The sequence below is a fragment of the Malus sylvestris genome, chromosome 11 (assembly GCF_916048215.2).
Source record: "Malus sylvestris chromosome 11, drMalSylv7.2, whole genome shotgun sequence".
Taxonomy (NCBI): Eukaryota; Viridiplantae; Streptophyta; class Magnoliopsida; order Rosales; family Rosaceae; genus Malus; species Malus sylvestris.
Genome location: NC_062270.1, coordinates 8,428,143 through 8,450,422, shown reverse-complemented (window position 1 = coordinate 8,450,422; position 22,280 = coordinate 8,428,143). Strand labels below are relative to the sequence as shown.

The 22,280-nt window shown below is 34.0% G+C and overlaps 2 protein-coding genes, 2 long non-coding RNA genes and 1 pseudogene across 4 annotated transcripts in view; 2 read left to right on the top strand and 3 right to left on the bottom strand.

The window, feature by feature from the left end:
* The window catches only part of LOC126591187 (uncharacterized), a 74,329-nt gene extending 52,060 nt beyond the window's left edge, over positions 1 to 22,269 (bottom strand). The window contains exon 1 of the mRNA XM_050256779.1: positions 22,141 to 22,269. The gene's annotated coding sequence lies outside the window, so the exon portion shown is untranslated. The remainder of the gene's footprint in view (positions 1 to 22,140) is intronic.
* LOC126591176 (putative receptor-like protein kinase At3g47110) overlaps positions 1 to 22,280 on the bottom strand; it is a 117,849-nt gene that overhangs the window by 27,991 nt on the left and 67,578 nt on the right. The window lies entirely within an intron of this gene.
* LOC126591198 (RHOMBOID-like protein 1) overlaps positions 1 to 22,280 on the bottom strand; it is a 64,858-nt pseudogene that overhangs the window by 21,666 nt on the left and 20,912 nt on the right.
* The window catches only part of LOC126591206 (uncharacterized), a 102,918-nt gene that overhangs the window by 65,865 nt on the left and 14,773 nt on the right, over positions 1 to 22,280 (top strand). The gene's annotated exons all lie outside the window — the stretch shown is intronic.
* Positions 14,808 to 17,078, top strand: LOC126591202 (uncharacterized). Its single transcript, XR_007612288.1, has 2 exons — positions 14,808 to 15,778; positions 16,489 to 17,078. It is a non-coding gene; the product is annotated as an uncharacterized LOC126591202 (long non-coding RNA).

Sequence of the window (22,280 nt, the reverse complement as noted above, 5' to 3'; positions counted from 1 at the left end):
AGGGGGACTGGACTAGACTAGACTAGACTATAGTCCCTTGTTTGGCTTGGACAAGGATTAGGTTTAATGAGCTTATATCAGACTCGCTCGGATTATACACCTCACTATGAGTTCTTAACAAAGATCCCCAATTTCGACCGGACTCGTAAGCCCTTCTGATAGAGAGAAAACCGCGAAAGAGTTGCTCATCCAAGAACCCCAATGTCACTCGTCCTGCTCGTTGCACATCACTCCTTCCTTGCCCTACTCCCTCATCGTCGTCCTCCTCACCCTCATCTCTGCGTCTTCCCTCATCTGTATTTGCTCGCCCTCATCTGCTTGCCTTTCTTCCTTAGTCGCGGAAATTAACCTCTCTCTCTGAAACTTTGATTGCACCTCATTCGTCCCACTATTCTTCACATATGATATGAACCTCTGCAAATTGAAACGGCCCAGAACGACCTGAACCTACAAAGGTTTTTAATTCAAAATTACTGATTCAGCTTGAAATTAATTGTTAGAGGCCTTGATTTTGGTCAAGTCCGACGCAGATATGCAGTCGAGCATCTTCTCCATCTCATTTTTTAAGTTACAGACAAGATTGGAATATGGATTTGGGTTTCAGATCAGATTCAACAACACCCGAGCTTGGAGAGGAGCACCAACTATTAATTGGGTCTTTTTAGGGTATTTTTTATTTGTAATAATCAAAATTTTCTCTTTGTTATTGGAAATTTGGATCTTTATTTTCTGGGCTTTTATTGGGGGTTAATTTTGTTATTGATAATTCGATAATTCTCCAAGTTGCAGAGGAGCATGGGCAGTTCGTGAGGAAGAAGAAGCAGAGGGCCATGCCCCTTTATTTTTCCATTTATTCATTTTAATATTTTGATAGAAAATAAATTGAAATATAATAATAATTTGTTGTTAGTCCAGTTTTTTAGTCTGACACTACTCCAAACGCTTCACTAAATTAGTCCAACTTAATCTAGTCTAAGTCAGTCCAGTCTAGTCCTTAAAGTTAGTCCAGTCCGAGATAGTTCGACGCAACAAACGCCCCTTATAAGTACAGAGCTCCCATAACTTTTGCTTGCATAAATCACCCATGGGCATCCCTCATTTGTACACTTACCCTGAACTTTATAAGGCCCTCTTATTGGGAATCTTATTTGTCTTCATTCACACAACAATAATATTCACACAACCATAATTCGTGTGTTTTCTTGAAATTGTTATAAGCCCGGTATGATCGTGAACGACGGCGAGGGCGCCACCCTCGTGACCACAAGGAAGTGAAGGATGAGGAAGAGTTTGAAAAGCTCGGGTCGATCCTGACCAGTCTTCCACCGATAACCAGGAGTTGCAGATGGTTCTGACCAGCATTAGAGATGGCTTGAAGATCGACTACAAGAGGTACCAGAAGATGGACAAAAACTGGGGTTTTGCCATCAAATCTCTTGTATTATTTAGAATTGAGTTTTGTATGATCTTGGATTTGTGCATTGCTGATTTGGATTCGATGAGTTTTTGCTTTTAGGTGCAACTCTTATCTGGATTTTGCTTTATAGAATCAAATTAACCAAGATTTGTATGAAGGACTGTGTCCTTAAATTAAATGGAAAACTAACCAAAACACCCTCAAAAGTTTCACTTTAATCATCAGGACAAAACTTAGCAAAAATGCCAATCATGCCCTTCACACATCCATACAAGATTGCTCAGCAATGAAGATGACATTTTCAGAAAATTTTTGCATGCCAAAGATAAGGTGGCAAACTTTGCAGCAACCAAGACAATATGGATTCACGTGGCCATCAGCAGCTTTCAGAAACAGTGTGTTGTCGCTATCAAAAAGTTGTAAATATTGAAAAATTATTTTGTTGTTTAGGAATCAGCTTTTGTATATAAGGGAGCATTTCCTCCCATACAGAAGACACTTGAATACCACACACATCTCTCAATATCTGAAAACACCATACACTCAAGCATTCGTAGCCTTCATAGCATCCTTGTAAACACTTCTTTGTAATCACTTTCTTGTAAACAACCATCTCTGTAAACATTCCATATATCAATAAAAGTTCAAGTGTAAATATTCAAGCAATCTCCAAGTCTTAAGTAAGTTTTCTTTTCCTTCTTTAGTGTGTTTGTTTAATTAGACTTCTAGTCCAAAACAGGGAAACACTATTGTGGTTATATTATTAACTTGCTAAACTGACGATCATACTTTGTTCGAGCACTCTGTTATAGTTGAATCTTTGCCAAACAAATAACTGGACATCAACCAGGGTACCTCTGAGTTCTTCGTACATCTGAGTTCAGCCGTTAAGGCCTTATACTTGTACTGTGAGTGGCCGTCATGCTGAAACATGTCGAGTTCCATGTGCAAGGTTCTATGTCTAGTTGTTATAATGGTCATCCGACTATTTAACCGAGCATGCTTTTCGAATTTGGTATCAGAGCCAAGTTTAGCGTTTTAATAGTATGATTATAATAGTAAAGTACCTTGAGGACGAAAGTCATTAAAGCAGCTGATATCACACTTGTTTATTTTGTATGAATAACAGATATTATTGTCCCTGTAGACCTTGTCAACCACAATTACCAGGTATTTATTGTCCTAGACATCCAACTATAAATAGCATAAAGAGAAGATTATCATTTATATCCAAAAGAATTAGAAGGACTTTGAAGAAGCAAAAGTTTTATCTTGGTTATCTTGAACATCCTTCATTTATTAGTAAATATAATAACATTGAAGTGCAGCATAAAGTTTTAGAAGCAAAAAGAGTAACTGATCAAGTTTTAGAGACCCTGAGAGAAGAAAGAGAGGTTCTAAGAAACCAGTTAGCTGTAAATTTAGAGAAAGGTAGACTGTAGTATATGATAGACTATCTTAATTTAGAAATTAGTGAACCACAAAAAAGAAAAATAACTTTAGACCAAAATAGTTTAGTTTGTTATTTTCCATTGAAAAAACATAATCATATTCTGCATAGTGAAGAAAATCCACAAACCAATAGTATTGTAGATCTTATTATCAGTCAAGCAGAAAATATAAAATCAGAAAATAATAAGCATAATCATTTGTTAAACAAGTTGTTAGAACATCTTCAGAAAAATTCCATAAAAATAATTAGACAAAATTTAGATTATATTACATCGCAGTTAGAAGATAATAATAAAAATATCCAAAGGTTTCCTAGCAAAAAAGAGATAAAAGAGTTTATTGACCTCATAGATAGTAAGCCGAAGCAAGTAGAACTTAGGTCATTAGAAATAATTGAGCAGTTAAAATTAGAAGTTCAAAAAATTCAATTAGTGCAAAAAGAGTTGAGCGAACAAGTAGATAAATTGCATACTAAGATAGATAAATTATTAGTTTAATGACCGATTCTAGAACTAGCAGAAATTATATCCAAGCTTTGAAAGAAATTAGTAAGTTAGATAAAGAACCAGTAGGTTTAACAGATTATTCAACACAAGTAGCTAGTAGTAATATTCCCATTAGACAAAATAATTTAATTATTCAATTAGTTTTAAGATTGGCTGAGAAATTAGACCAAGTTGAAGAACAAATAGCAGAAATAAATCAAGTTTTACATAACTCAACTTCGTCATTTCCACCATCTTTGTTAGACAAATTAGAAAATTTAACTTTAAGTGCAAATAATAATATTAGAAGACCTAAGATAAATCCTTTTGATAACCGAAAATGGGACTGTTTAAGAGAAAAGGAAAAGAAGTAGTTAGAGCTGAAGATATTTATCCAAATGAATAAGAAGCACAAGAATTCATTAGAAGAGGATTTGAGAGAACACAGAAAAATAAATATAATTTGTACCAATTAGGTTTATTCGAAAATAGAAGCAGAATAGTAAGTAGCATCAGTCAACATGAAGTTAGTTGTATTGATAAAGAAGTTACGCTTAATTTAATTAGTAAAGAAGCAGTTACTCATTTGAGAAAATCACAATTTAGTCAAATTCATTCAGGTACGATATTAATTGGAATATCAGGATTAACCAGAGCACAAGTAGGCACAAAAGCATTAGTATACATATATGATGATAGATGGGATAACCACCAACAAGCAGCAATAGCAACAGCCGAAGTAGACTTAAGTTCAAACTTAGCAGTCATAGGATGTATTCCAAATTATGTTATGACAATTAATGAATTTAGTAAATATATTAAAGTGACCATAAGAACAAAAAATTATAATATGAAAGGAGAATATAAAAATTTGTGTATTAGCCTAATGTATATAGGTAAAGTGTCTGATAGATATAATCATAAGTTTAATTTAGAGTTTCAAAATTTAGTTCAAACATTTGGTAGTAAACATGTAAATATGATAGAAGCAAAACCCGTAGATAATAGCTTTTTAGAAGGAACTCAGTGGACATTACCTAATTTACAAGTAGCAAGAAATAGACAACCAGACAAAGTACAAATATATGAAACTAGCACAGGTCAAGCAACAATTAGGTTTAGTAATTATAAACAACTAGAAAAAATAGAAGAGGATGAGAGTGAGATCGAAAATGAGAATATACATATGCCTTTTGATAATCTAGATATTAATTTAGTTGAGAAATTTTTTGATCATATTGTAGACAAGCTTATAGAAGATATTGATCATTTAGATGAAGAAAAGTACTTAGAAAAATATAAGACATATGATTTAGGACTACATAAAATTTCAGATGAGGAGATGAAAAATTTAATTTTAGAAATAGGAGTAGAACATATTTTAGGATCAAAAGAATATAATAATTTATTAGAATTAAAAGAAGAATGTAATCCATCAGAAGAAAGTAGTACATCAGGAGTAGAAAATCCAGGACAAACAAGTAGAACTGATCAACAATTTTTGATACCAACAAATGAACACTATAATGAAGGAGCAAGAGTAGACCACATAGAAGAAAACATGATAAAACCTAGAAAAAATAGGATTCCATATTTGAGAGGGTTAGAACAAATTAATATAGCTGATAATATATTAAACTTAGACAATGTAGATCCACAAGATTGGGAAAGAACAATTGAAAGATGGGAAAAAGGTTGCGTACATGCAACATTGATGTTAGATTTTAGTAATTCACAAAATATGTTAGATTATTTTGAGCATACTTTAGATGGTTTAGTTTTTGATTATTTCCAATCATGGAAAGTCCAAAATCCAGAACAACATAAGGCAGCTAAAACACATTTTAATATTGATGGTTTTGTTACTTTGATTAAACAAGAATTTTTAGATCATAATAGGTTAGATGACAGAAGTGAACAAGAGCAGAAAAGGGCAATTAGAAATTTAGAACAATTACAAATTTGTGATTTACAATATATAGCTGAATATACTACTGATTTCTTTAAATATTTAGGTAGAACATGTAGAATTAGTGATATTAATTTATTAGATACTTATATGACAAAAATAAAAGGACCAATAGGAGAAACGATTTGGAATGAATGGCAAAAGCATCCAAAGAAAAATGATATTGCAATAGGACCTAGAATTCAACCTGTATATGATATACTTAGACAAGAGTGTAGTCAAATAAAAGCAAAGAGACAAATTAGGAAACAATTTTACATGAGTTGTAAAAATATAGATTTACCACAACAATATGGTTGTCATAAGAAAAATAAGCATAAGAAAATATACAAAAAGAAATATAAGTCATATAAACCCTACAAACAGCATAAAAATTTCAGTATAAGACCTTCAAGAACATATAGGAAGAGAAAAAATATTCCAAAACAATTTAGAAAAAGAAGTGGCAGACCTTGGATTGGAAAATATAAAGCACCAAAAGATAAGAGTAATTGTAACTGTTATTCATGTGGAGAAGCTAGACATATTAGACCTAAATGTCCAAAACTAGGTAAACAGTAGAAAGAGAAAGTACATTTGATGGAGTTACTTAAGTTAGAAGAAGATGAGGATATTCAGTCAATATACAGTTTAGATAATTGAAGTGATAATGAGAGCATTTATAGTATAGAAAATATTAATATGATAGATTCAGACTCAGAAGATTCAAGTAGCACAAATAGTGATCTAGAAGAATATATGTGTGCCTTCATAGAAGAACAGCATGAAGAGGAATATAAATACATTAATTTAGGTTGGCCAGAAAAATATCATAAGTGTAGTAAATTAGTTGCAAATAAATACTATAATACATATTTAGTATTGTGTGAAAATGTTATAATAATAAGTTATTAGAAATTAATTCAGCAGAATCACAAGAAAGTACTAAAATATTAAGAAATACTGTTTATAGTATAGAAAAGCCAAAAAATAGTTCTTTAATTACCATAAATTGTGAAATAGAATTAGCAAAAGAACATAAGATACAAACAACAGCTATGATAGATACAAGAAGTACAAAAAGTGTCATAAGAGAGGAGTTAGTACCAGAAAAATATAGACAAAAATTAGCAAAACCAGTGAGAATAACACAGTTTGATGAAAGACCAGTCTATTTAACACATTGCATTAATAATGAGTCCATTAAAGTGGAAAAACAACAATTTAATCTACCATTAACATTTGTCTCACCAGTAGGATCATTCCCATTCATTCTAGGTTTAAACTTTTTGAAAAGTTTACAAGGTTTTTTATTTATGAACCCTAGCATAACATTTTTCAAAAGAGGTATTACAATAACTGACCAAAGTAATACTATAGAATCATACAAAAGTATAAGTATAGAAGAATCTAGTAGTCAAGACAGTTATTATTTGGAAAATTCAAAAGAAAATTATGAGCATAATAATCTAAAAGAGTTTGAGTTTGATGAAGAAATATTTGAACACGAATATCCAATTATAGATGAAGGAACCCGTATAGAAATCTTACAGTTAGATAGACCAAAGAGTTTAGAAGAATTATTACAATTAGCAGAACAAACTAGGATTATAGGAGAAGACCCACAGTTACATTGGAACAAAAATAAAATACTAGCAAAATTAGATATAATTAATCCAGATTTAACCATTAAGACAGCTGACATGCCTTGCAGTTTATTAGATAAACAAGAGTTTAAGCAACAAATAAAAGAGTTGTTAAATTTAAAAGTAATTAGACCCTCTAAGTCCAGACACAGATAAGCAGCATTTGTAGTAAGAAAACATTCAGAGCTAAAAAGAGGAAAGGCTAGAATAGTTTATAATTATAAGAGATTAAATGATAATACATATGAAGATAGTTATAAGTTACCAAATAATGAACTTATAAATAAAATTCAACAAAGTAAATATTTTAGTAAATTTGATTGCAAATCAGGATTTTGGCAAATACGATTAGCAAAAGAATCAATTGAGTGGACAACTTTTACTTGCCCAGAAGGACATTTTGAGTGGCTTGTTATACCATTTGGACTTAAAAATGCTCCATCGATCTTTCAAAGAAAGATGGATCAAATTTTCAAGAAATATGATAATTTTTGTAGTGTTTATGTAGATGATATTTTAATACATAGTAAAAATTGAAATGAACATAGGAAGCATTTAGAGATAGTTTTACAAGAATTTATTAATAATGGGATTGTGATTAGCAAAAATAAAATAGCATTAGAAAAGCAAGATATAGAATTTTTTGGAATGTATATCAAGTCAGGTACGATATAATTACAAGATCATATAGCTAAAAAGGTGTTAGAATTTCCAGACAAATTAGAAGATAAGAAACAGTTACAAGCTTTTTTAGGTTTGTTAAATTATGCTAGAAATTTTATCCCTGATTTAGCAAGAAAAATAGCAGTATTACACAGTAAAACTAGCAAAACTGGACAAAAATATTTTAATAGTGAAGATATTAAATTAGTTCAAAAAATAAAAGAAGAAATTACTAAACTTAAGCCATTAACATTACCATTAGATGATAGTTACAAAATAATTGAAACAGATGCTTCATCATTAGGATGGGCAGGTATACTATACCAGAAAAAGCATAGGGAGTCTCCAAAGTCTGACGAACAAGTTTGTAGATATTCCTCAGGAAAGTTTAGTGATGTACAGTCAAGATCACCATCAACAGATTTAGAAATTTTAGGGATAATTAATTCACTTGAAGCATTTTCTTTATTTTTACATAATGAAGTATTTACGATTAGAACAGATTGTCAAAATATAGTTTCTCATTATAACAAGATACATGCTAATAAACAGGCAGCCCGAAGATGGGTTAATTTTGTTGATTCAATTACAGGAAATGGTTTTAAACCAATTTTTGAACATATAAAAGGTAATGACAATACATTAGCTGATATCTTATCAAGATTAATTTGTTGAACATGTATGGAATATCGTGGACCATCATCAGCAAATAGCACAAGGCCGCAAGGCAGAAAAGTTTCTTTCAATGACATGATGATGCACCATCAACCTCCATCATTCAATGGATTTCAAAATAGCATAAGCAGACCAACATCACCACCAGTGCCCACGTTCAACTTTAATGGCAATATTGTTGAAGGAATCAGAAATCCAACTCTGAGATACAGGTCAAGAGTACCAGGGCTTTCTGATAGGTAGCAGGTTCTCTTAGATAATTTTTGGAATATCCAAATTAAGCAGCCAAGCATGAAGTTAGGTCATGAAAAATTAATTAGAGCCTTGGAACACGAGTTTGATAGCTTTAATTAATTTCCACCAAAACCAGCAGCATATTCATTCTCTTGAGCACAACCTTCAAGTAATCTCTAGGGACCATGAGTCATTACTTGGTAAGTTTACCAAAATGAACCAAGAACTCCAATCTCTTAGAATGCAGCAAAAGGCAAGTGACATCTTGAAAAGAGAATTGAAAATAGGTTTAGAAATTGATCAGCATAAGAATAAAGGAAAATAGGTTATTGAACCCATAGAACAAGAGGCTAATGAGCCCATAGAAGAAATTAAGATTGAGTTCTTAGAAAAAGACGTTGAAATGGAGCAACATCAAAATAATGAGCAACATCAGGTTCCGAGTGACAAAGAAAAACAAGAAAAATATGAAAGTTTTCTTAGGAACATATCTTCAGAAGTAATATTAGATGATGTTTTATTAGAAGAAATTTCAAAAGCAAAACTAAGAATAATGCCAACAGATATGCAAAATGAGATCCTGAGCATAGCATCACAGTCCATGAAAGAGTTACAATTACAATTACAATGCGCCTTGTATCAGTCCATCTTTGATCCAAAACCAGGGATGGATATTATTACAAAGATGTATCCTCCATGTCTTTGTGATAGTACAGAGAATTGTATTTGTAAACCAGAGGTTAGCATAGCTATAGCCAGGATTGACATGAGCGATTTTAAATCATGGCATTTTAGTTATGAGCATCATAAAAAGCATAATGTGGTAGAAGTTACCCCTGCCTTACTATTAGAGTTTGGTTATCTGGATAAAATATTTATTAACCGTATTTCTCAACTAGAATCATTTCCTGAAAAGCTTATAAAAGTAGCAGAAGATTGTCTAGAAATGTGGAAAGAAATTTGCATAAGTTTTATTAGTAGTCCTCCATATTGGTATGTACACATGCATAAGGAGAAAGCTAGGCATATAGCCATGATCAATGAAGAGTCCTTTAGACTAAACCCTGTTTCCTCACATAGGTGGACTCCTTCATACAAAGATATTTTAAAATTTAGAGGGATCCAAATGTTTGCTTTAGATGAGTTTGAAGATTTTAGGTATGATATGGTACTAGTAGCAGAAGAATAAGAGATGTATATTTACAGCAAGACAAGAATCAATCATCAGCCTTATTGGAAGCCCCAGAATTTCAAAGAAGAAACAGCGGAAATATATTACAAGGTGAAAGAAGATAGAGAAAGAGATGCGAAGCTAGTAGAAGGCGATGAACAGTATTTGAATAATTTGTCAGAAGAAGAGCTGCATAACATCGACAACATGATGGAAGCTTGAAGAACTAGCTGTAAATTAGCATAAGATGAATAACATCATAATGTATTTCCAGACATAAATGTCAACATCGTTGTGGTCTGCATGTAATGGCATAAGAGTAAATAAAGAGAAGAGTTTGATCTATTATAGACTTTTCATACATAAAATGTCCTTATGGTTAAGAATAAATAGTACCAAGCCATTTTCGTTAAAACTCCCTAAATTAAAAGCTTTTTATTGTCAATTGGAAGCTTTTATTCAGTTTTTGTTGATTATTTTTTCATTTTTTTCACTTTTTCTTGTATTTTTTTTGTCTCTGCTGTGTGATTCAATTGGACATAGGAACATCATGAAGGACAAAGAGCAGAACCCAGGTGCCATCTCTCTCTCTCTCTCTGTTTCTCTTTCTCTCTCTTATTTCCTTAAATTTCGTTTCATTTTTTACTTTAATTTTATTATTTATTGTCCATATAGTTGCTGAGGAAGCATGCAATTGCAAATTTAATGAACAATTTGAATATTCTATTAGTTATGTAAATTATTGTTTTCTTTTTGTTAATTTACTGAAAATTTGCTTAGGTAGTTCATGGTGGAATTGATTGAATGAATTGATGGCCTATGAAAGAAATCACAATTTCTGCAAAATTAACTGCAGTCTAATTTATGTGAAAAATAATAATAGTGGTTGTTAACTTGAGCAGTAGGGCTTGCTCAACTCATAATTATGGGTCAGCAAGATGATCGGGCAGAGCCCGCTAAGGAAAGTTCTACACTGTCGGTGTTTGTGAATTCCGAACCAATGAGGGAGGAACAAGTGAAAAATGCTGTGAAATTCCTTTCGCACCCGAAAGTTAGGGGCTCTCTCTTGTTGTTTACAGACGGTCTTTTCTCGAGAAGCCTCTCACAAAAGAAGAGATTGACAAAGCGTTTCGGATTGTGCCTGTAAGTGATTATTGGTGTTCAAGCCGATTGTTAATTTAATTCTCAATGTTTTTCGTGTTTGACATTGTTTGTTTGCAAATTGCAAGACCCAACTGGTATTTTGGATTTGAACTGAGTTTTTTTATGCATCGTGTGGTGTTTCATGTTCAGGTGCACACATTTGTATATCATTGAGCCATTTACGCAATTCATTAGGTTTAAGAGAGAAATAGATTTCATGGAGTCGAACTGCGAAAACCCATTTTTGTAGAATATGTTTTAGTCTGACCTTGATTTAGGTAGCAGGTTGACTGAAGAGTCATCAACCATTCATGTAGGTATGAAATTTTGATTAGGTTGAAGATCTTGTACACCGTCTCATATTAATAGGAACAGAATATCGAGAGATTTTTCAGTGTGACCGTCACAAGAGGTGGTATATCACGTGTTCCTATATAAATGGTGAGATATGTGTGTTAAAAGGTTAATAACTTAAAAAATTAAAATTTTCCACCATTTACATAAAAACATGTGATGTACCATTCGTATTCCAATCACAACTAAAAATTTCTCCAGAATATCGGTAGACATTGAAAGTTAATCAGTTTTTTTTTAATGTCAAGTTCTCTGTGTTTGTTCGTATTTCACCTTGAATATGCAAACTCTCTTATATCTTCCTTTTTCCTATATAGCATGTGTATTGATGCATTGATGAGCTGCTTCTCAGAGCAAGTACACCCCTAAGGACTTTGCGCCAGCACCCATCGCATTTATCCACTCAAGTGAACAATAATAGGCCAAGGCATCTCCACCCCTAAAAAAATGCGCTGGCACCCAGCGCATTTATTTGGTGTGTTTTTTTTTTTAAGTTTATTTCGGATAAGATTTTTAACCAATTTCGGATAAATTTTCAAATAAACTTAAAAAAAAACACACTAAAATAAAATTACATACTCATCAAATAAACTTAAAAAAAACACACTAAAATAAAATTACATAAACTCATCAAATAAACTATAGAAAAAATAATAATTTTTTTAAAAATTTTATGTATTTTTTAATAAATTTTAATTAAGTTAATTAATCTGGACCGTTGATCTGTGATCGGACGGTCCATTTTAAAACTCAAATTTAAATTTTTTTTACCGTTGGAAATCCAACGGTCTAGAAAAACTAGCCGTTGGAAATCCAACGGCTATAAGCGTGCCGCGTCACTCATGGAATCCGGCGCACAAGTGGGCTGACAGCCCTCTGCATTCTTGTCAGCTACTCGTCCTGGGCGCGAGTGTTGTGCACGCGCCAGCCAAATAGGCCGGCTCTTGGGTCATTCAAAATTAGGCTGGTCTGTTGCCTGGCATAGGCTGGGTGCCAGGCAACTTTGTGGGCTGGAGCAATTTGACTGAGGGCCAGGTTGTTTTTTGTGCTGGGGGCTGGGCAAAGCAAGCCTCGGTGGACTTGCTCTTATATCGTTCGGTGTTTGAAAGGTTCACTAAACCATTGTGCGTTCTACTTGAAATTACGATGGCGTAAATTCGTTATTGGTGGAAAATTTTGGAGGAATTTAAGTCTAGTTCCTGAAGTTTTCTTGTAATTACATCAAATGATTTTTGAGCATGTGAGCGACCCCTAGTTTAGTTTGCAAAGTTGAATCAAGAAATAGACAATGAAAAATCCGTTGTCTATTTTCTAATTCTAAACATGGGCACTAGTACAAACCCCCCATGTAGTAACCTACCAAAAAGTATTTCTCTTCATCCACATAAAATAAATATCGAAACTATTCTGATTCTTGAATTTCCTGTGCTTGTGCATACATTTATGCACATAATGGATCTTTAATCTAGTACATGAAATCATGTCAACCAAGGTGGCTTTGATATGAAAATTGAACCAAAATTGTGAAACTAAGCCAAAATAACCCACACTATTTTTGGAACTACAACAAAATTACACACTATTTAAAAAAATTGAACCAAAATAACTTACTATATATATGGAATAGAACAAAAAAAATACTGTTTCTAGAACTACAACAAAATAACCACACTATTTATGAATCTGAACCAAAATAATCTACACTATTTTTGGAACTACTGTAAAATAGTGGCCTAGTTCTTGGTCCAGTTTCATAAATAGTGTCTAAGTCTTGGTCAAGTTTCATAAATAATGTATAATAATTGGTATTGTTTTATAAATAACGTCTCTTTCTTGGTCTAGTTTCATAGCATTTATTTCTTGGTCTAATTTCATAATAGTGTCCACCTATTGGTTTAGTTTTAGAAATAGTGTCTTATTCTTAATTTTGGTTTCATAAATAGTGTCTCCTTATTGATCCAATTTTCATAAATAATGTCTAGTTCTTGATTCACTTTCATAAATAATGGCCTAGTTCTTGGTCCAGTTTCATAAATAGTGCTTAGTTCTTGGTTCACTTTCATAAATAGTGGCTAGTTCTTGGTCTAGTTTCATAAATAATGTCTAGTTCTTGGTCCAATTTCATATATAGTGTATAGCAATTGGTACAGTTTCATCAATAATGTATCTTGCTTGGTCTAGTTTCATAAATAGTGTTTCTTTCTTGGTCTAGTTTCATAAATAGTTTTCACCTATTGGTTTAGTTTTAGAAATAGTGTCTCATTGTTGATTTGGTTTTATAAATAATGTCTACTTATTGAACCCGTTTCATAAATAGTGTCTCCTTATTTTAAGGAGGATTAGAGTGACATATCCTGATAAAAAAATAAAATAAAAAATATATATACGATCAATAATGGTACAATTTGACAATTTGACAACATAAGCATCTAGACATCCTACATTCCTACTAGTATTCATATATCCCGGACTTAACTAAATTCGTCCTTTTAAATATGGCTAAAATAACAAAGACTTGTAACTCAATTAGTTGAAAACATTCACATTTACTCTCAGAATCTCGAGCTCGTCCCTCAACATCTGTAGTAGAAGAAAGAAAAAAGGATATCGTGAATAGTGAAAGTTATAATTCATACATGATTGTGTTTACTATTTGTTATAATTATACACCAAGTTTATGTCTTTGTAATTGTTTTTTGATTAAAATATTCTTGGCTCAAGCTATTTTTATTAAAACTCTTCTTCCTATATCAGTTCTCCTTCAAATAATCAAAAAAAAATTATAAAATAATAAAATAATATTCCCTCTCCTCTTCTTGATGGACTAAAAACAAAAATAACAGAATTTCTTTTTTATTTCTTTCTGCAATTAATTTTCTTCATCTGGAAATCCCAAGTTGTGTGGATTATAGTAGAAAATGAGAGACATGTGTTTGTACTTTATGTTGCTCATATTATTAATTTAGTGCAATAATACGTCAATTAATTTCATGTGATTTAAAAAAATAATGGGGTGAGAGCATGCCATTGGCTTGGCACATGGCAGTGTAGCCACAAGTAGAAATGCGTAAGCATTCATGCCGACGCTAATCAGGCTAACTCTTTGTTGAGTATGTTTATTCTGATTTTTCCCACAATATGTATATGTGAATAAATTAGATATGAAGAGGTTGGTGTGATAGAACAACCGTTGATGCAATGGCTATGTCAGAATCTTTGACACAAGCTGCATTTCAATGTGATGACGAAAGAGATGAAAGCAGAACAGAAGGGACCTAATTAAGCTAATTCAAGTGGTTGTCAAGCCTTGTTTAAGGTGGGTTTTTGTTAAATTAATGTTAGTTCAAGCATTTTTCATTAACGCTTCATTTTTCTTTTTACTTGAAGAATTGTGAAGTATCAAAATTTTAGTATGATTTTGACGCATTTTTGGTTCATTTGTTTTCAGGTTGTTGCTAGGATGTAACAAGACGACTTGAAAAACTGCAATCTAAGACAACTAATTCGTTGATGTATATCATACTTTGATGGGATATTGTTGTCATGCAATTTTAATTTGATGGCAGTTTACATAACTACTCGTCTATAAACTAAGAAATTAATGGGAAAAATGTCCTATATGTTGTAGAAATGGATGTCCACTCAAATAATGGGCAAGTTGCCCTTCCACTATTTAGCATGTGATTTACTTGTATAAAAACAAGCCTTATGAAACACAACAAAGGGATAGATAGATGTGAAGAGTTCACGGGAAAGAAAGAGAGGAAGGAAGGAAGAGGAAGAGAGAGAATAGAGGAAGATGAGAGGAGATAATAGAGAGAGTTATCTTTGTACTCCTATTATTTCAAATTATAATGAAAGCGCCGCTGCTGCCCTGAGGACGTACTCCAGTCACACTGACTGTAGAGGAACCTCGTAAATTTTGTGTCTTGTTTCATTTATTCCACTGCACCCACAGTCGATTTTACAACACGTTATCAGCACGAGAAGCTCTCATGTCGGTGGAAAGCACTACTTACCTCTCACATCTATCGGCTGGAATCTCACAGATAAGAAAATCTTTTCATTTCATTCTCATATCTCTAAATGACTAATTTTCTTAAAGTAAATATACATGTGGTTATATAAGTATTGTCATTATTATTGGCAGAAAATCCGACGATCATATGAGCTTTGAAACTTCAACTTCCAGTGCTCATACAGAAACCATTCCTTCATAAAAGTTGTTCCTTATCCTCTCTCCCATAACATACCAAAATTCCAGAACCATCCAACGGTTAAATCATTCCATATCTTAGAAATAATACTACAGACTCAAAATCCGCAGAAAATTTGGCAGCCATGTAAATAGCCACTGAACTCCAACTTCCTGACATCCGATTGAAATACTTTCTTCTTGAAAGTTGTTTGTCCGCCTAGTACCTAGAACATATCCAAATTTCAGAAATTGTCAACGGTGCGATCGTCGTAGATGACTGAAACTTCAACTCAGCTTCCATTTCCGCAGAAAACTGGACAGCCATCTTATGAGTACCAAACCTTCATTTTCAGAAGCTCAGCTCGAAACTGTTTCTTCACGAAAGTTGTTTGGTATCTTCTTATCCATATCATACTAAATTTTGAGTTAAATCTAACGGTTTGATCTTCTTATAAGTGGCAGACAAAGAAAAGTGTGATTATTTTGGGTAGTTGGAAAGAAAGAAAAATATACATATATAAATTGAAAAAGGGAGCAAATGGATGGTGTGTCGGTTGGACTATTTAAAGAAAACAAAAAGGTTTTGGAAGTGAGTTGCACCATTCTGAAAAAAAAAAATAAAAAATAAATAAAAAAATTGGAAAGGTGGATTTTTGGTGCATGATGTTGTCACAAAAGGAGAAAAGAACAAATATTATTGGATGGTACACGGCACCATGTGAATGAATAAGAAACGAAAATATATATTTATTTATGTGAATGGTGTTGGCTTAAAACACTTTCACAAGCTCTATTTATTTAAAGCAATTTATTTACAGTGGGTAGCATTATTACCCTTTGCTTTAAAGCTTTGATATTTATGTACATGGTGTTGGTTTAAAGCCCATGTCACAAGCTTTATTTACTTTAAAGCAATTTATTTACCATGGACGGTTTTACCGCCTACTGCTTTAAGTTTTGATTTATGTGAATGGTGCTGAATTAAAGCCCTTGTCACAAGCTTTATTTACTTAAATGCAATTTATTTACTATGGTTGGAATTACCGCCTAGTGCTTTAATTTATTTATTGTACTTATCTTTTGTTACTATGAGTATATACAGGACCTGAAGTTCCTTGATCAGATCAGAACCTGCAGTTTCTTGATCCTCATCATATAAAATGATTGGACCCGAAGTTCCATCATACAAAAGGATCTGGCATGAAGTCCCTTGATCCTGAAGATCAGGACATGAAGTTCCTAGATGAGTACCGTAAGTTTGAAGTGCCGCAGTGCCTTAACTTAATTGTAATAAAAGCCATAAGAGTCTTAGTTTACAGACTATTAAATAAGGACCAGAAGTTCCTTATATCCATACTCAAAATGGTTTAGCAGAAGCCTTTATTAAGCGAATGAAATTGATTTCCCGCGCTCTGCTCATGAAAACGAAATTGCCAATTTTCTACATGAGGACATGTAAACTTTACATGATGCATTATTAATTCGGTTGAGACATGTTACCGACCATCAATACTTCTCAGTACAACTCGGGTTTGGAACCAACCAAACATTATACATTTACGAGTTTTTGGTTGTGTTGTCTATGTGCCTGTAAGACTGCCACAACGTACTGAAATGAGGCATCATTGCAGATTAGGCATTGATGTTGAACACCATCTATCATTCAATATTTGGAATTCTTGATTGGGGATATGTTTACCGCATGGTTTGCGGACTGTCATTTTGATAAGACAATTTTCCTGCCATTAGGGGGAGAAAATAATATTGTTCCAGAAGAACGATGAGAAAATATCATTCCAAAAGAATGATGAGAAAAGACCGTTCCAGAAGAACGAAGAGAATTTGTCTTGTTTTGATTCACGAAGCAATCAATAAGAAAATGAAATATGAATAATTGAATGATGCAACGAAAGTGATGAAATCATATATACTTACTGCAAATGTGCCTACAAGAATTGATGTCTCTGTTGGATAAAATAATGAGATAGTAAATGATTTATCTGTTGCACGCCTGAAGCGTGGCAGATTTTTAGACTCAAAAGGTTCAGTTATTCGAAAGAAGAATAATATGGCACTACTGAACTATTGCATTCCCGAAGCATAACTGTTGCATGCCAGAAGCATGACAGTCGCCGCGTGGATACACGTCCCAGATAGGACAATCCACAGACATGGGAATATTGATGTCTCATGCATGAAGCATGATTGACGTATAGGTTCTAAATGACTCAACTCTTGGAAGTGGAGATTAAAATCCAAGCTCTATAACGCTCAAGAAGAGGTTATGATCCGCATTCTCTAAACTATGACTATCCTGGAAGAGATAGTGTAATGCCCTTGAAGAGGCAATGGATATCCAAAGAAATGAAAAGCTTTTATGCATGCGCATGCACATGAGAATATGGGATCACGGATTGATGATAACCAATGGTAATTTTGGTTTTTACAAGTAACTACTAAATTCATCAATAAGCTGTGTTAATATTAAGTCACGTTCTTTTGTTCGTCGACAAAAGAAAAATTATTGGCCAAAAATGGAGAAAGGCAATTCCATTACAAATTTTGTAAGAACGTGGGCAAATGAACCTATATATATTTGAATACAATACAAATAGCCAAATGATGTTAAACCAATGAGGTTATATATGGGCATTTGTAATATAGTGTAATACACTTACATGATATGACACAAGGTTGTAAACGAGTTCATATGAATGGAGAATTATATACGAAGGGTTGTGAGTCGCCCACATTATATCTCCATAAGTAAATCCCTCAAGTATACATGGGAGCAAATTGCTCTGTATAAATTCCAAAGGAAAATGTGTCATGAAGTGTAGAAAACCCTTGAAGGATTCAAATTGCTTGAAGTAAGCCTCTGAAGGGTAAAACATAAAATATGTACTCAATACCAATGGATGATATAAATTGCCTTAGTGAGTACTATCATTATGATACTGTTGCAACATACTAAAATCTCTTGCAAGAGTCAATGACATTAAATTATAACTCTTGAAGAGTTGATGATATTAAATTGGGACTCCTGAAGAGTCTAGAAAAATTATAAAGTGTTGAAGGAATTATTGTCTCGAGCTGCAGATCGAACAATCTACCAACACGAATCTTATCCATGATATTTATGATATTAAAAGAATCATATGGATTGAAGATTATGAGTTGAATACTCATATGATGAAGACACTAAGAATAATCATTTATCTTCGTGAGGGTAAAGATAAATTAATATTTGGTCCAGAAGTACCACATCTTAGTGAAGTATATGCTTTATTGTATTTGGCACAATACATTGAATGAAATAAAGTTTATTTATTAATATCTCCAAGAAATTACAGATATATACATACACATGAGTTAAAACAAACAAACAGGATGGAGCCTTCACAAAGGTTGCTCATGTGAAGCCTCAGTACTCGGAAGTACCCCAGAAGGGGGAGGCACTGGAGATTGATCATGTGGCACCCCAGTACTTAGCAAAACACCAGAAGGGGAAGGCATCAGTTGCTTTCGGAATCTAGCAACGAACCTCTGGTGATCACTTTGAATCCGACTTTCGGATTCCTGCAGTTGGACGAGCTTTCTTTTCATGCTCGTAGAGTAACTATTTGCAAGCACGTGTAACACCCTATTCTCGTGCTTGAGCCCTCTGATCTCTTGTTTAAGACTTGCCACCTCCGCCATCAATGATTCAACTTGGCGAGTTTGAGCAAGTAGGCGTTGGCCCATATTGGACACAGAGCCAGCACACTGAACACTGAGAGCCAAGGAGTCTTGAATGGCCGACTCTTCAGACCGTTCTGAAAGGATCTTGTTATCCCTTGGAGTGAGAAGATTCCTAGCTACCACAATAGCGGTTATGTTATTCTTCATCACAGAGTCCCCAACCGTAAGAGGACCATTAGAAGATAAGAAGGACGGGCGCCATATATTATCCTGACGCTGCTCGTCTGTATCACTCATAAGACTCAAATCTAAGCAAATGTTAGATGGGCAAGTCATTTTTCAGAAATGATGAAGGAAAAACAGAGGTCAAATAAAATTTCAGAAGTGCAAGAAGGTGGAAATTTCTCAGGCAGCAACTTTCTGAGCATACTCTTGAACGCAATTGATGTCTCTATAAAAGAAGAGGCAACAGAGCCGCTTGTTCAAAGATCGAAGCGACACGGCTCTCCGAATTTCAAAAAGCCAGATTTTCCTGAATAAAGTTCGTTGGCATTTTTCAGACGTAATCCCAGCTTTTCAGATGTCGCGTGCAATTTTGTCAAAGATCTCTGACAAAGTTGAAAACACGTAAATCTTACTGTTCTATTTACACCACAGTTGCTGACAAGAGTAAAAGCACAGCACCACCACTTGCTATTGAGAAATCTCTATATATGTCGACCTCTGTTCTCCATAACAAGGCAGACCTGCAACACTGCAAGAATACCTAACTCTTCCTCATCTCCGAGAATGCATCTTCAACATAGCATCTCGAAATACTCAGTTTTCTTCCTCTCCGAGAATACCTCTTCAAACATGTCACACTAGAGCAAGATTATCACATATCTTCAGGGACCAGAGCAAGATTATCTCATATCATGCAATCTCCCTGTCCTTTCCTTTGTCCATGTTCTTGCCTGCAAAGACAAGGATAAGGAAAGCAATATGTCGGAACCTCCACTCAAACTCCCGGTAAGGAACCGATTGCCTGGAACCTTTCCTGATTGCTTACCTAGTATTGCTCTCGAGTAGTCATCTTCAACGGTTGGAGTTGGGTCTCCAGTCACCAAGAAGTGATGAACCATCCAAATGCAAGGGTTTGCATTCCACTTCTGCACCAGGGGACAAATCCTACAAGAGAAGATGCCACATATGCATGGGGGGAAAAGTAGTGAAAATACTACTTAAGCAAGGGGAGCAAGTAAGGAAAGTGAAAATGATACATTGAAGCATGTGGAGACAAGCGCAACAAACGCGTGCTGATTCATCCCTGACAAAACTGAAGATCACTTGCCACATGAAGCTCCTCATGGTCCAATTTCATTCAAGATCAGGCCTCGAAGGTCCTTAAAGAAATCACAAGTCTGATTCAAGATCAAGTGTTCACTACTCTTGAATCAAATTCCGCTCCAGATAAAAGGAGTAAATTCAGACCTTTGGATGCTAGTCTAGCAGAAAGTCCTACAACCCAGTTCAAGAAAAAGCCTGTGGAAAGTTAACAACAAGTAAAGCAACTCTTTTAGCAACTCTTCTTACTAAGAGACTAAAGCAGAACGATCAACGATCAACCTAAATGATTTGAAATCTGGGGGAGATACTCATCAGGGGGAGCATTCAAAACAAATCAAGATTTTAACGAGTCAATCGAAGACTTGTGGCCATCCAAGGGGGAGTGTTGTAGAAATGGATGTCCACTCAAATAATGGGCAAGTTGCCCTTCCACTATTTAGCATGTGATTTACTTGTATAAAAACAAGCCTTATGAAACACAACAAAGGGATAGATAGATGTGAAGAGTTCACGGGAAAGAAAGAGAGGAAGGAAGGAAGAGGAAGAGAGAGAATAGAGGAAGATGAGAGGAGATAATAGAGAGAGTTATCTTTGTACTCCTATTATTTCAAATTATAATGAAAGCGCCGCTGCTGCCCTGAGGACGTACTCCAGTCACACTGACTGTAGAGGAACCTCGTAAATTTTGTGTCTTGTTTCATTTATTCCACTGCACCCACAGTCGATTTTACAACACTATAGTGGATGGTTGAGTAATTTAGTGGAAAGAAAGAATTTAGAAAGAGTAGGACGGCAGTAGTAATGATGGCAGAAAAAAATATAATTTGATGTATGAAACTATGACAAACTCATGCCAATTGCGCATGCAATTGCAGTACAACAAGACAAATTAAGCAAATAGCTTTGGAAATTCAAAATTCTACAACAAGACAAATTAAGCAAATAGCTTTGGAAATTCAAAATTCTACAACAAGACAAATTAAGCAAATAGCTTTGGACATTCAAAATTCTACAACAAGACAAATTAAGCAAATAGCTTTTGGACATTCAAAATTCTAACGTTTTGGGTGACGGAAGTGGCATTTCATCAGGGGTATGGACTGGAAAAAGAAAAAAAATTGTTTTGCACGCTGGGCATGCTTCCAGCTTGTGGGCCTTTTATTTAGGCTTGTTTTCTTTCAGTTTTTGTCATTTTTCATTAAAAGCCATGATATTTTCATTAATTAGAATTAGTATGTGGTTTTTGATTAAATCAAAGTTAGCTCAAACCCTTTTTAGTAAAGCTCTCTTTTTTTCAATGCTGCAAAGCATACATACATCCTCTGAAACCTAGGCCTTCCTACTTCCATTTCAGCCTTCACCGAAATTGTACTGTCAAGATTTCTTCGCTTGAGCTCCTCACAATAATCACATAACCTTGCATATTGCTCCACATAAGCCCCTTCACTCTTCTCAGCTGCCAATGATCGTGTTTTATAAAGTTGAGATGGTGTTACGCGCAAATTATATTGTTTATGAACAATTTGTTGAAATTTTGACACTTCCCATTTAGGATTGTCAAGCAAATCCTCAGCATACCTATGTGATAACCAAGTTGAGGTGCATAGTCTGAGCTTTTCCTCTCTCGGACATGTATGGACATCATTGAGTGTCTTCACCATAAGTGCAGAGCTCCCATCTATTTTGCTTGCATAAATCACCCATGGACATCCCTCCTTTGTACACTTACCCTGAACCTTATAACGATCTCTTATTGGGAATCTTATTTGTCTTCCATTCACACAACCATAATATGTCACTGCTTGTCTGAACTCCTTTCTATTGGCAAATATCATTCCAGCTCTAAATTGTGGGTTCTTCATATCCAAATTACGTTATAGTCTA